We start from the raw sequence: 11,953 nt of genomic DNA, 5'->3' as shown, positions 1-11,953 counted from the left end.
TGGGCAGTGCTGTTTACTTGCTGGGGAACCAGAGCTGTCCAGGTATAGGTAATAGAGTCCATGTCTACTTCAAGCTTTATTAATGCTCTGAGAAATTTTTTTGCCATCCGAGGTCCCTCCAAACAATTCAGGTCTGATCGGAGAACAAATGTTATTGGTGCTTGCAAGGAGCTAAAGATTAAGGCATTAAGGCAGACGATTCTGAAATAAGAAACTACCTCTTAGACGAAGCATGCTCCTGGACCGTTAACCCTCCCCATTCATCACATATGGGTGGATGCTGGGAGAGGCTGACCGCATCTTGGTTGGTATGCTGATGCAAGCATGCTTTATTCGTCTCATGCACGAAGTCCTTGCCACGCTGGTGGCAGAAGTGATGGCAATTATGAATGCTATACCACTGGTTCCTCTGTTTGACACAGAGCTGCCTATCATCCTCACGCCAGCAATGCTCCCGACCAGAAAGATGGATCCAACATCCGTTCCACATGGGGATTTCAATCTAACATACCTCTATAAGCAACAGTGGAAGCATGCCCAGTGTCTTGCTGACACATTCTGGAAGCGCTGGAGGCGAGAATACCTGGCCCCCTTCTAACCTCGCAGAAAATGGACAGAAGAGAGACGCGATGTCCAAGTGGGAAATGTTGTGTTGCTAAAATAAAGCCAAATCAAACGAAATGAATGGTGAAACAAGGGACTGCCACGATCTATTTACGAGCAGTTTCAGAACTCGTCCTTCCTCTTCCTAAAGAAACCTGAAAAGATGGACTTAGATCTGAATAATGTAGATAAGAGTGGTATAACAATTATTATACCAGGCGAGGAGTGTGCTGGTAATTAATATAATCTGTCCAACTCCAGGTATAATTTCATGGTGTTAAGCGTCCTCTAGTGGTCATTGTTAATTTACTTAAAAGTCCGTTGCACAAGTCGCCATTTTAGTTGTTGCATAACTGAAGCCAGTGTGCAGTTCATTTTTCTCTCGGTGAAGTTTTGACAATATATGCCTGTGAGTATTGCATAACTTGATTGGTTGTATATTGATGATAGTTGGATGACAAATGCATCGATTTTGAGTTGTTTCTGCAGATATCTGAATATGTTTGGCATAGCTAGTGTAAACTACTAATAAGACACGTTAGCCCCTAGCTAACGGGTCTGACCCTTTAGCCGAGCGGTTAGTGATGTCGCCTTGTGGTGCAGTACACCCCGTATCGAATCCCGCACCGGGCAAGAAAATAACCGGTTACATTGGTGGCAGCGGTGGGATCCGGAAGTGTGCAGATCCTCAGAAGTCTCTTCGGAGCGCGGGAATAACAAAGCGTGAGGGCGCGCTTCCGGGAGAGGGTTGTTGCAAGTGTAGGTGCATATAAATAACAGACAGAGTCGGGCTGTATCGCTTAGTAACATGTATTCACCGGCTGTGCCCATAACGCAACTGAGGCATGTTACACAGGGCAAGTATACATCAATCAGGGGGAGCTGTTGGCTGCATACCATTACCCTACAACATCTCCCTTCCTTTCGTAGAAAACAATACCAAATAATATAATGGATAGTATTAGCCATTAGAACATTAGTGCTCATATCCCAATATTAAATAGTGCAATGGAAATAGTGCATTAAGAAGGAACAGCAAGTCAATATCAACCAAAACCTCTGCAGAACAATAACGACAAAATGGTAGCATCAGAACATCCATAAGACCACTGAATAAGAACATTAGAAGTGAACATCACAGTTTTTGTTTCGTTTTTTTTTTTATGTCCACAGTCCAGTGTGTGTGTGTGTGTGTGAGCGTGTGAGCGTGTGTGTGTCAATCTCAGTACAGTGTATGACCTAGAGGTCAAGTCTTTCTGGAGGCTTAATCTGCCTCCTGCTCCGGGAGAAGGCCCGGCCCTGTACCTCACGGCATGGTGTGGTCGCAGCCTGTGGGGGAGATGGCGGCGACCTCGGGGCTGACGACCTTGGAGACATTACAGGGCTGCTGACGACTTCCTCCATGCTGCCCCCGCTCACATGGCCCCCTTCAGCTGCACACGCGCCCACAGGCTGCTCCGGTGGCCGTTCTGTGTGGGCTGACGGCTGTGGAGGGGCAACCTCTGCTGGTCGGAGATCAACCCTGTTGCGACGGTACGTGGTTCCCTCCACGTTGACGAGATAGGACCGCGGTCCCACCTGCTGCAGGCATACTCCTCTCCTCCATCGGCCTGTCCTGTCACCCGGGATTGGTTTCATCCTGACAGGCTGGCCGATGTTTACCTCTGGCAGATCCCTCGCAGTTCTGTCATATGTCAACTTCGCTGCCTGATGCTTCACCCTCAGCTTGTCTGTGACCCCAGTGATGATCTGAGGTGCTAGTAGCTGGTCGGCCACAGGGAGAAGAGTTCTCAGCCTCCGTGACATCAGCCGTTGTGCTGGGCTGCAGCGCATGTCCTCAGTGGGCGTGTTTCTCCAGTGTAGAAAAGCCTTCCAGGGGTCTTCGTCGGCCCGGTCTGCTTTTCTGCATAGGCCTTTCACAATCTTCACTGCAGACTCTGCTTTGCCGTTAGCTTTTGGGTGTCTCGGGGAGGACATGACATGTTCGAAGCCCCACTCCCTCACAAACGCCCGAAACTCTCCACAATCAAACTGACCTCCGCAGTCGGAAATGACCCGGTCAGGGATACCGTACCGTGCAAACTGCGCCTTGCACCTTCGGATGGTCGTTTCTGCTGACAGGTCTGGGAGTAGATCAATCTCCCAGAAGTCTGAATAGTGATCCACCATGAGCAGGAAGTCCTGCCTTGCGTAGCTGAACAAGTCCATGCTCACCAGCTGCCAGGGACGTGTGGGGAGCGGGTGGGACATCATAGTCTCTTTTTGTTGCTCGTGTGCATACTCGTTACACACTGAGCACTGCTGCACATAGTGTTTGATTTCCCCCTGCATATTTGGCCAGTAGAGAGTATCCCGGGCCTGTCTATAACAAGCCTCACCCCCCACGTGGTTGTAGTGGATCCGTTTCAGCATCTCAGGACGCATAGCTTTCGGAATGATGACACGCTGGCTCCTAAAAAGCACACCGTCCTGTGCGCTTATTTCATCTCTGATGGCCCAGTATTCTCTGACGGCTATGGGGCTCTCCTCTTTGTGTTCTGGCCATCCCTCCAGCACGACCGACTTGAGTGTTTGAAGACACACATCCTCCTCTGTGTGTTTTCGAATCTGTGCGAGGCGTTGGCTGGTGACGTTTAGATAGTCTGCCTGCTGAATGGCTGCCGTGTCGTACTGCACCTGTTGCATGCTGCAGACCATTTCACGTCTGTACTGAGTGTCCGTTCTCTGTGGCGAGGTGGTGGCTCTGCTGAGCGTGTCACTGATGTACATTTCAGGGCCTGGCTTGTACATCACCGAGAGGCAGTAGTTCTGAAGTGTGAGGAGCATGCTTTGAAGGCGCTTTGGTGCACTGAGAAGGGGCTTAGTGAAGATTGACACCAGCGGGCGGTGGTCGGTCTCTGCAGTCACATCACCCCTCCCATATAGGTAGTAGTGGAAGCGTTGACAAGCGAATACGATGCTCAGGCACTCCTTCTCAATCTGTGCATAGTTTTGCTCCGTCTGGTTCAGCGCGCGGGAGGCGAACGCGACCGGCTGTCCCCCCTGAAGCAGGCAGCAGCCCAAACCGGTCTGACTGGAGTCGCTCTGTATGGTGACTGGCTTGCTGACATCATAGTAACGTAGTACTGGCACCGCCGTGCTGTGGCAACCAGTGCCACAGCACACCTTTGTCCAGCAACCTTCTCAGCGGTTCACACACCTCTGACAAGCGGGGCATGAACCTCGATAAATAGTTAACGAAGCCGACACACCGCTGAACGCCTTTTGCATCCGTGGGGTTTGGCATGTCCAGCACTGCCCTGACCTTCTCAGGATCAGCTTTGAGGCCCTCCACCGACAGTATGTGGCCGTGGAAGCGGACCTCCCTCACACGAAACTGTAGCTTTTTTATGCTCAGCTTCAGCTTCACTTCCCTGCATCTGTCCATCAGAGCAATGAGGTTTGCGTCGTGGTTGCGAACGGCCTCCTCCTCCGTGTCCCCACAGCCGACTATGAGGATGTCATCGGCTATGGGCTCAATTCCTTTCAAACCGGCCAGCAGCTCATGTTGTTTCCTCTGGTACAGCTCTGGTGCGACTGACACGCCAAAAGGGAGCTTCAGCCATCGCTTTCTACCCCACGGCGTCCAGAACGTTGTCATCAGGCTGCTCTCCTCATCAAGGCGACACTGCAAGAATGCGTCGCGCGCATCCACCAGGGTGAAGATACGTGCCTTAGGCAGCTTGTACAGCACGTCATCTAAAGTGGGCATGACGTAATGGGACCTTTTCAGGGCTCGGTTAAGTGGCTTGGGGTCGATGCAAAGCCTCAATTTGTCTGGCTTCTTCACTATGACCAGATTGCTAATCCAGTCTGTGGGCTGAGTGACTGTGGTTAAGTGTCCATCCTTTTCATATTGGTCCAGCTGCGCCTTAACAGCTGCCTTGAGGGCCACCGGGAAATTTCTTGGTGTGCTGGACAGGGGCCACAGTGCTATCCACCTCGAAGTGAACATCACCTGGCAGTGACTCGACTGGGCTGGTGAACACGTCATTGTAAGTGTTAATGAGACAGCCTTTGGTTAGCTCACCTGTCTTGCAGTGCTCCGCTTTATTCAGCTCTTTGGGAATGGTGAAGCGTATCAAGCCAAGTCTCTCGCATGTCTCCCCTGAAAGCAAGGGCTTCTGGCTGGTGCGCACAACCTCAAAGTCCAGTCTGTGCGTTTTGCCCCTGATGACACACTGTGTGCTGTACACGCCCATTGAGCTCATCCACTCACTGTTGTAGAGTCTCAGCCTGGAGAGACTTTTCTGAAGAGGCACTCTAGGTGCCAGTCTCATCTTGTCTTTCAAGCTCATCACGTTGCAGGTGGCTCCAGAGTCAAGCTGGCACCTCTGGACCCCTCTGTGCAGTGGCAGGTTTACAAACCACTTTTTCCTTTGAGTGTTCACAGCCCCCACGCTCTCAGCCGTGTACACATCCCTCTCATCGCGGTCGCTGTCGGCGGGTCATCCACAGCGTTCAACTGACGTGCTTGCTGGCCTCTTTTCATGCATACTTTGGCAAAGTGATTAGCATTGCCACACAAGCGACATGCCTTTCCAAATGCGGGGCACAGGTCTCGCCCCCGTCTGTGCGGTGTGCCACAGTACTTGCATTCACCTGTGCCTCTCTGTGGCTGTGCAGATGTGTTGGTGGGCTCGGATGGCCTGCTGGTAGGTCTCCGTCCTGGTCGCTGTCCATGTGCTACATTGATGCTCTCCGCAGTCACAGAGCTGCTAAGTGACATGGATTTTAACTTATTGTCCAACACCTCCGCTGCACGGCAAATGTCAATAGCTCCCTCCAACTTAAGCTCCTTTTCTCTTAGCATGCGTCGTCTGGCGCCCTCATCAGTTGTTCCAAGAACAAGCCTGTCCCTTATAAGCTCGTCTCTTATAGCTCCATATTCACATGTGGCAGCCTTTTCTCTCAGTCTCGTGACAAAAGCATCCACAAGTTCTCCTTCCTCTTGTTTAAGGTTGCCCAAAACATACCTCTCAAAGATGACGTTTTTGGTAGGTGTGAAGTATTCCCCCAGTTTGTCGAGTATCTTTCTGCTCTTCCGCTGTGAGTCCCAGGTTGTGCACGTAAACATGGAGGCATTCCTTCCCCATTAGCCTCCGGAGCGTCGCTGCCTGCACCGGCTTCTCTGCCTTGTCGATCCCGGTCGCAAGCAAATAATCCTCAAACTCTGATCGAAAGCTAGCCCAGTTGCTGTGAAGATCCCCATTCATCTTCATGGGCTCCGGCGGCGGAATATTGGAAGCCATCGTCTTGGCTCGATGCTAATGCTAGCAGGCTAACTGAAACTTCTAGCTACGCTTAGTAAAAAAATAAACGCACACTGTTCAAGCAACAGGCAACGTAAGACTCACGTTGGGTTCCAATACAGCTTCTGACACCATGTTGCAAGTGTAGGTGCATATAAATAACAGACAGAGTCGGGCAGTGTCGCTTAGTAAGATGTATTCACCGGCTGTGCCCATAACGCAACTGAGGCATGTTACACAGGGTAAGTATACATCAATCAGTGCCCCCAGGGGGAGCTGTTGGCTGCATAACATTACCCTACAACAAGGGTGACGACTGTAAACTACTAATAAGACACGTTAGACCCTAGCTAACGGGTCTGACCCTTTAGCCGAGCAGTTAGTGATGTCGCCATGTGGTGCTGTACACCTCGTATCGAATCCCGCACCGGGCAAGAAAATAACCGGTTACATTGGTGGCAGCGGTGGGATCCGGAAGTGTGAAGATCCTCAGAAGTCTCTTCGGAGCGCGGGAATAACAAAGCGCGAGGGCGCGCTTCCGGGAGAGGGTGACAACTGTAAACTAACAAGACACGTTAGTCCCTAGTTAACGGGTCTGACCCTTTAGCCGAGCGGTTAGTGATGTCGCCCTGTGGTGCAATAAACCCCGTATCGAATCCCGCACCGGGCAAGAAAATAATCGGTTACATGCACCACAAGGCGACATCACTCACCGCTCGGCTAAAGGGTCCGACCCGCCAGCTAGGGGCCAACGTGTCTTATTAGTAGTTTACACTAGTGTCTTGCTTATTCATGCTAGACTGTTTGGTTAGCGAAGTGCGCTGGCTGGTTAGCTGGTCATGTGCTATGGTTCACTTCAAATTGAGTTGATGTTGCCTACCTGAAATACCGTGTTTCGTTGTTTTAACGTTTTTGCAGTTGTTTTATTTTACAATGTGGAATGTTCTGGATAATATTGTAGCAAATTCGGGGGGCAACCACAAGAATTGCCGCAGCCGGGATGCTAACCCGTATCTTCCGCGCAGCGGGAGACATCGCTAACCGCTCAACTAAAGAATCCACCCCGTAAGCCAAGGGCCACGTGTCTACTTATCCATGCACGTTACACTACTACCCCCCTCTTCGGGAAAGCGCGTCCGCGCGTATTCCACTTCTGACACCAATATAGCGAATTCGGGGGGCAACCGCAGGAACCGCCGCAGCCGGGACGCGAACCCGTATCTCTCGCACGACCCTTTAGTCGAGCGGTTAGCGATGTCTCCCACTGGGCGAGAGATACGGGTTCGCGTTTCGGCTGCGGCAGTTCCTGTGGTTGTCCCCCGAATTCGCTATATTGGTGTCAGAAGTGGGATGGTGAGACCGTAAGGACATCGGAAGCGTATGCGCCCAGAGGCGTGAAGGAGCTGATATGCTTAAGCGCGGGGACGCGCTTCCCGAAGGCGGGGGGTAGTTTAACGTGCATGGATAAGTAGACACGTTGGCCCTTGGCTAACGGGTTGGACCCTTTAGTCGAGCGGTTCGCGTCCCGGCTGCAGCAGGTCCTGTGGTTGCCCCCCGAATTCACTAAAGTATATTGTTTTTCGTTGTGAATGTATACTTACCTATAGTGTACCTGTTATATGGAAGCAAATAACCACACGTTTTTGCCCTGTGATGGCCTTGCGGCCTGTCCAAGGTGTCTCTCTGACTGCCGCCCAAAGACTGTTGGGATAGGCTCCAGCATCGCCACGACCCTGACAGCAGAATAAGCGGTTTGGATATGGATGGATGGATAACCACACGTACAAGTAATTGTAATCATATGTATTATGTTTGTATGTTTTGTTTTAGTTTTACAAAAAAGAAAGGATTCAATGGCAAAGCTGAATAAACAATGAAACCAAGTAAAGAACCTAAACTTATTCAAGCCTTAAGTCTTTATTGGATCAAACATGTGAACTATCTGTCTAGTTTGATACTGGAATGTTAGATGAGGACAGACTATCTGTAGTATTTGTTTGGTTTTTTTGTTGTTTTTGGGGGGGGGGTGGATGGTTTGTCCTTGTGTCCCTTGTGTTGAGGCAGAGAGAGCCAGAGAACAAGAATTTCATTGTATTCTAATAAACATGACACTAAAGTTGAACTTGAACTTAAACGCATATTCTTTAGCACTAGTGAATTAATATGAGTAGTCACAGCTAGATACCAAATTTTCAGATTTGACTCATCAAAAGGAAAACGTTGATTGTGTCAAATGTAATAGCAACTAGTCACTTTTAAAAAACTACTGGGCTTTATTCAAAATCAATTAGTAACAGGGGGGCATTCACCAGTAATTACTGGAATAGCAACAATCATTAATAAATAGTTACTAGTAATGAACATAGTAGTAGAATCATCTTAGACATGAATAAAAATAAATTTTTAGACCTAATTGCCATTTTTTTGCAACTAGTAACTTTACAATAGAGACAAGTGACAGCCAGAACAGCGACTATTATTTAAAAAAATAAATGCCAGTGTTTAATGTTTAGTGACTTGTGCCTAATCACATCAACCATCTTTTTTATGATGGGTTGCATCTAGCTGGGAGACTATGGGCCGTTTAGGCACTAGTTGCTAAAAATTAAACACTACTTATTTTGTTAAACTCTAGTCACTATTGTGAAGTTAATAGTTGCTAAAAAAAAAGACTATAAAATAGTGACTAGTTCTTTTTAAGATATCCATCCATTATCTCAACCGCTTATCCTGCTCTCAGGGTCGCGGGGATGCTGGAGCCTATTCCAGCAGTCATTGGGCGGCAGGCGGGGAGACACCCTGGACAGGCCATCACAGGGCCCACACACACACACATACACACATTCATTCCTAGGGACAATTTAGTACAGCCAGTTCACCTGACTTACATGTCTTTGGACTGTGGGAGGAAACCGCAGCCCCCGGAGGAAACCCACGCAGACACGAAGAGAACATGCAAACTCCACACAGAGGACGACCCGGGATGACCCACCAAGGTTGGACTACCTCGGGGCTCAAACCCAGGACCTTCTTGTTGTGAGGCGACTGCGCTAACCGCTGCACCACCGTGCTGCCCTTTTTAAGATAATTAGTAGTAAATAAGATAAAAGAACTAGTGACTATTGAATTGTTACCAGTAAAAGACAATATTTGTTACTATTAACTAAAATAAAAGAACTGGTGTTTATTGAATTGTTACTAGTAACAGACTAGTCATAATCAGATTAGTAACTAGTGCTTATTCTGATAGAACTAAAATATAATTTTTACCAACTAGTAACTTTATGGGTGGCATGGTGGCCCAGTGGTTAGCACTGTTGCCTCACAGCAAGAAGGTCCTGGGTTCGGCCCTTTTTGTGTGGAGTTTGCATGTTGTCCCCGTGTCTGCATGGGTTTCCTCCGGGTGCTCCGGTTTCCTCTCACCATCAAAAAGACATGCATGTTAGAGTTGATAACATGTCTGTGCCCTTGACCAAGGCAATGAAAAGAAGAACTGGAGTTGCTCCCTGGGCGCTGCAGCTGCCCACTGCTCCTGTACAATAGGAATCAGGAATCAGGAACACTTTATTTGTTATCTAGTATCTGGTTGCTTGTTCTGTATCTGTTTTGGCTACTCCTGGCTGGCTCGCCAAATTTGTAGCACTTGTATCCACCAATACAACACTATCTATGCTACTGGACCAGTTCTAGGTTCAGTTAGAGTGCGGATAACAATGTAGAATCAAACCAACGACCAGATACTGTAAAAATGCTAGAACGACTGGGATTTTTCACTCCTACCTAAAACGACCATGGGATGGCCGGTTTTTAAACTCTATATTCTGTCAAGATAAATACCCAATTGAGATATCAATGCATTGCATATGTTAGTATGTCTGTTAGGAAACGACTGACACCAAAATTAACATTTTAACAAGTATAATACTATTTTAAACAATTTAAACTTCAGAGAGACATGATTGAACTTGAATAGCAAAATTGGAAAAAGTGAAAATATTACCTGAAAAACAAAAACGGAAAACACATATTGCTAATCTAACAAACGTAACAAGGCCTATAAAACGTGAAATATATAAAAAAAGAACTGAGAATAACCATTGAAACAGTCCCAAACAACGACCGGAACTTAAAAACTACTAGAACGACCATGGGCCATCAAAATGACCGCCCACTCTTCTTAAACTCTATATGCTGTCAAGATAAATACCCAACTGAGACATTAATGCATTGCATATGTTAGTATGTCTGTTAAGAAACGACTACCATCAAAATTTACATTTGAGCAACTTTAATACTATTTTTCAAACAATTTAAAATCGCCGCTGTTCAACGCGTCAATACTGCAACGCCTCGGTGGTAGTCATGGTGCGTCTGAAACTGGGTCTGTAGCCAGACATGTTGGCAATAATCAAAAATCAAGTTTTTTTAAATCAAATTTATTTAATTAAGTTTTTTTTCTGATTTTTCCCTTTTTCTCCCAATTTAGTGGCCAATCGCTCCCTATTCTAGTTCAAACAATCTAGTTTTGAATGTATCTAACATGAAATGTATTGTTTTTGGCTCAAACCATGCATTAAGATGTCAGAACCAATTAAGCATGTCTATCAAGGGCAGCTGCATAGAACAAGTTACTGAGGCTAAACTTGTAGGAGTCATTCTTGAGGAACAACTATCATGGCAGAATCACATAGACAAGATAACTGGAAAAATGGGGAGAGGAATATCTATGATAAGAAGATACTCCTCTTTCCTTACGCCAACTACCGTCTTACAGGTTATACAAACCTTGGTTTTGTCACACCTTGACTACTGCCCAGCAATCTGCTCAAGTGCAGCAAAACAGGAGCTAAACAAGCAGAATAGAGCAGCGCGTCTTGCACTCAGGTGTTCAATGAGAAAAGGTGTTGACCAAATGCATCGTGATCTTGCCTGGTTGAAAGTAGAAGACAGATTAACATGCAGTCTTCTAATGTTATTCAGGAATATAGTTGTGTCAAAACAACCCTACTGCCTGTACTCAAGAATAACTTTTTTCCTAGGACAGACATGAACATGGAACAAGACAGGTTAGCAGGGGTCATGTTACAATTCCTCAGCCCAGAACAAATGCAATGGAAAGAGCTGCTATGTATAGGGCCATTTCACAGTGGAATAGGTTGCCATACGCTATTACTCAAGCAACAACTAAAGAAAGTTTTAAAAAGCAACTTAGGAAATTATTTTTGGGTACAGGCATACACAATGTCTAATACATAACTTTTTATATTTCTATTCTCAAATATGTAGCTCAAAGCAGGAGGTAGGGGCAGTCTGTGATAGATGCTACTGTGTGTGTGTGGGGGGGGGGGTTATGTGCTTGGCTTCTTTATTAATGCTGGTTTAATTGAGGTGGGTGGGATGGGGGATGAACTGGATTTAGTGATGCAATTGTCTTCGTTTATGTAAGCATGCATGTGAAAGCATGTGTATACATGGATGTTGTTGAAGTATGTTTTTAATGTGGACCCAAGGAAGAGTAGCTGTTGGCTAATGGGGATCTAAATAAACATAAACATAAACACCCACCCTCATACTGCATGCGTTTGCCAACTGCATCTCTCCGGCCGGCAGTCTCAAGGGAGACACCTTGACACTTTTGTGACAAGGCAAATCCGGGCCGAACCACTGCTTTTTCCGACACACCCAGAGACGCATCCATGTGACGAACACAAGCCGACCCCCCCCCCCTCCCGAAGACAGCGTTGCCAATTATTGCTGCTTCATTGAATCCGGTCATAGTCGGATCTGACGAGACCGAGGCACGAACCCCGGTCCCCAGTGGGCAACTGCAAACTTTAATTAGGTTTTTTAATCAAAAATCAACACGATAGGATGGGTTAAATGCTGAGAACAAATTTCATTGTAACCAAAAGTGACAGATACTAGCATTTAATTTTTAGTGACTAAAGCCTAAAAATGATTGAATGATAAAATGGCCTGCTGTATGTGTGTTGTATTTACATACGAGGGAGAATGTGGGTGTAGATTGCAGTGAAGGAATGGCATACTAAGCTCCTCTG

The sequence above is a fragment of the Lampris incognitus genome, chromosome 3, assembly GCF_029633865.1.
Source record: "Lampris incognitus isolate fLamInc1 chromosome 3, fLamInc1.hap2, whole genome shotgun sequence".
In the NCBI taxonomy this organism is placed as follows: Eukaryota; Metazoa; Chordata; class Actinopteri; order Lampriformes; family Lampridae; genus Lampris; species Lampris incognitus.
The sequence above is the reverse complement of the archived record's forward strand: the minus strand, read 5'-3'. Positions refer to the sequence as shown.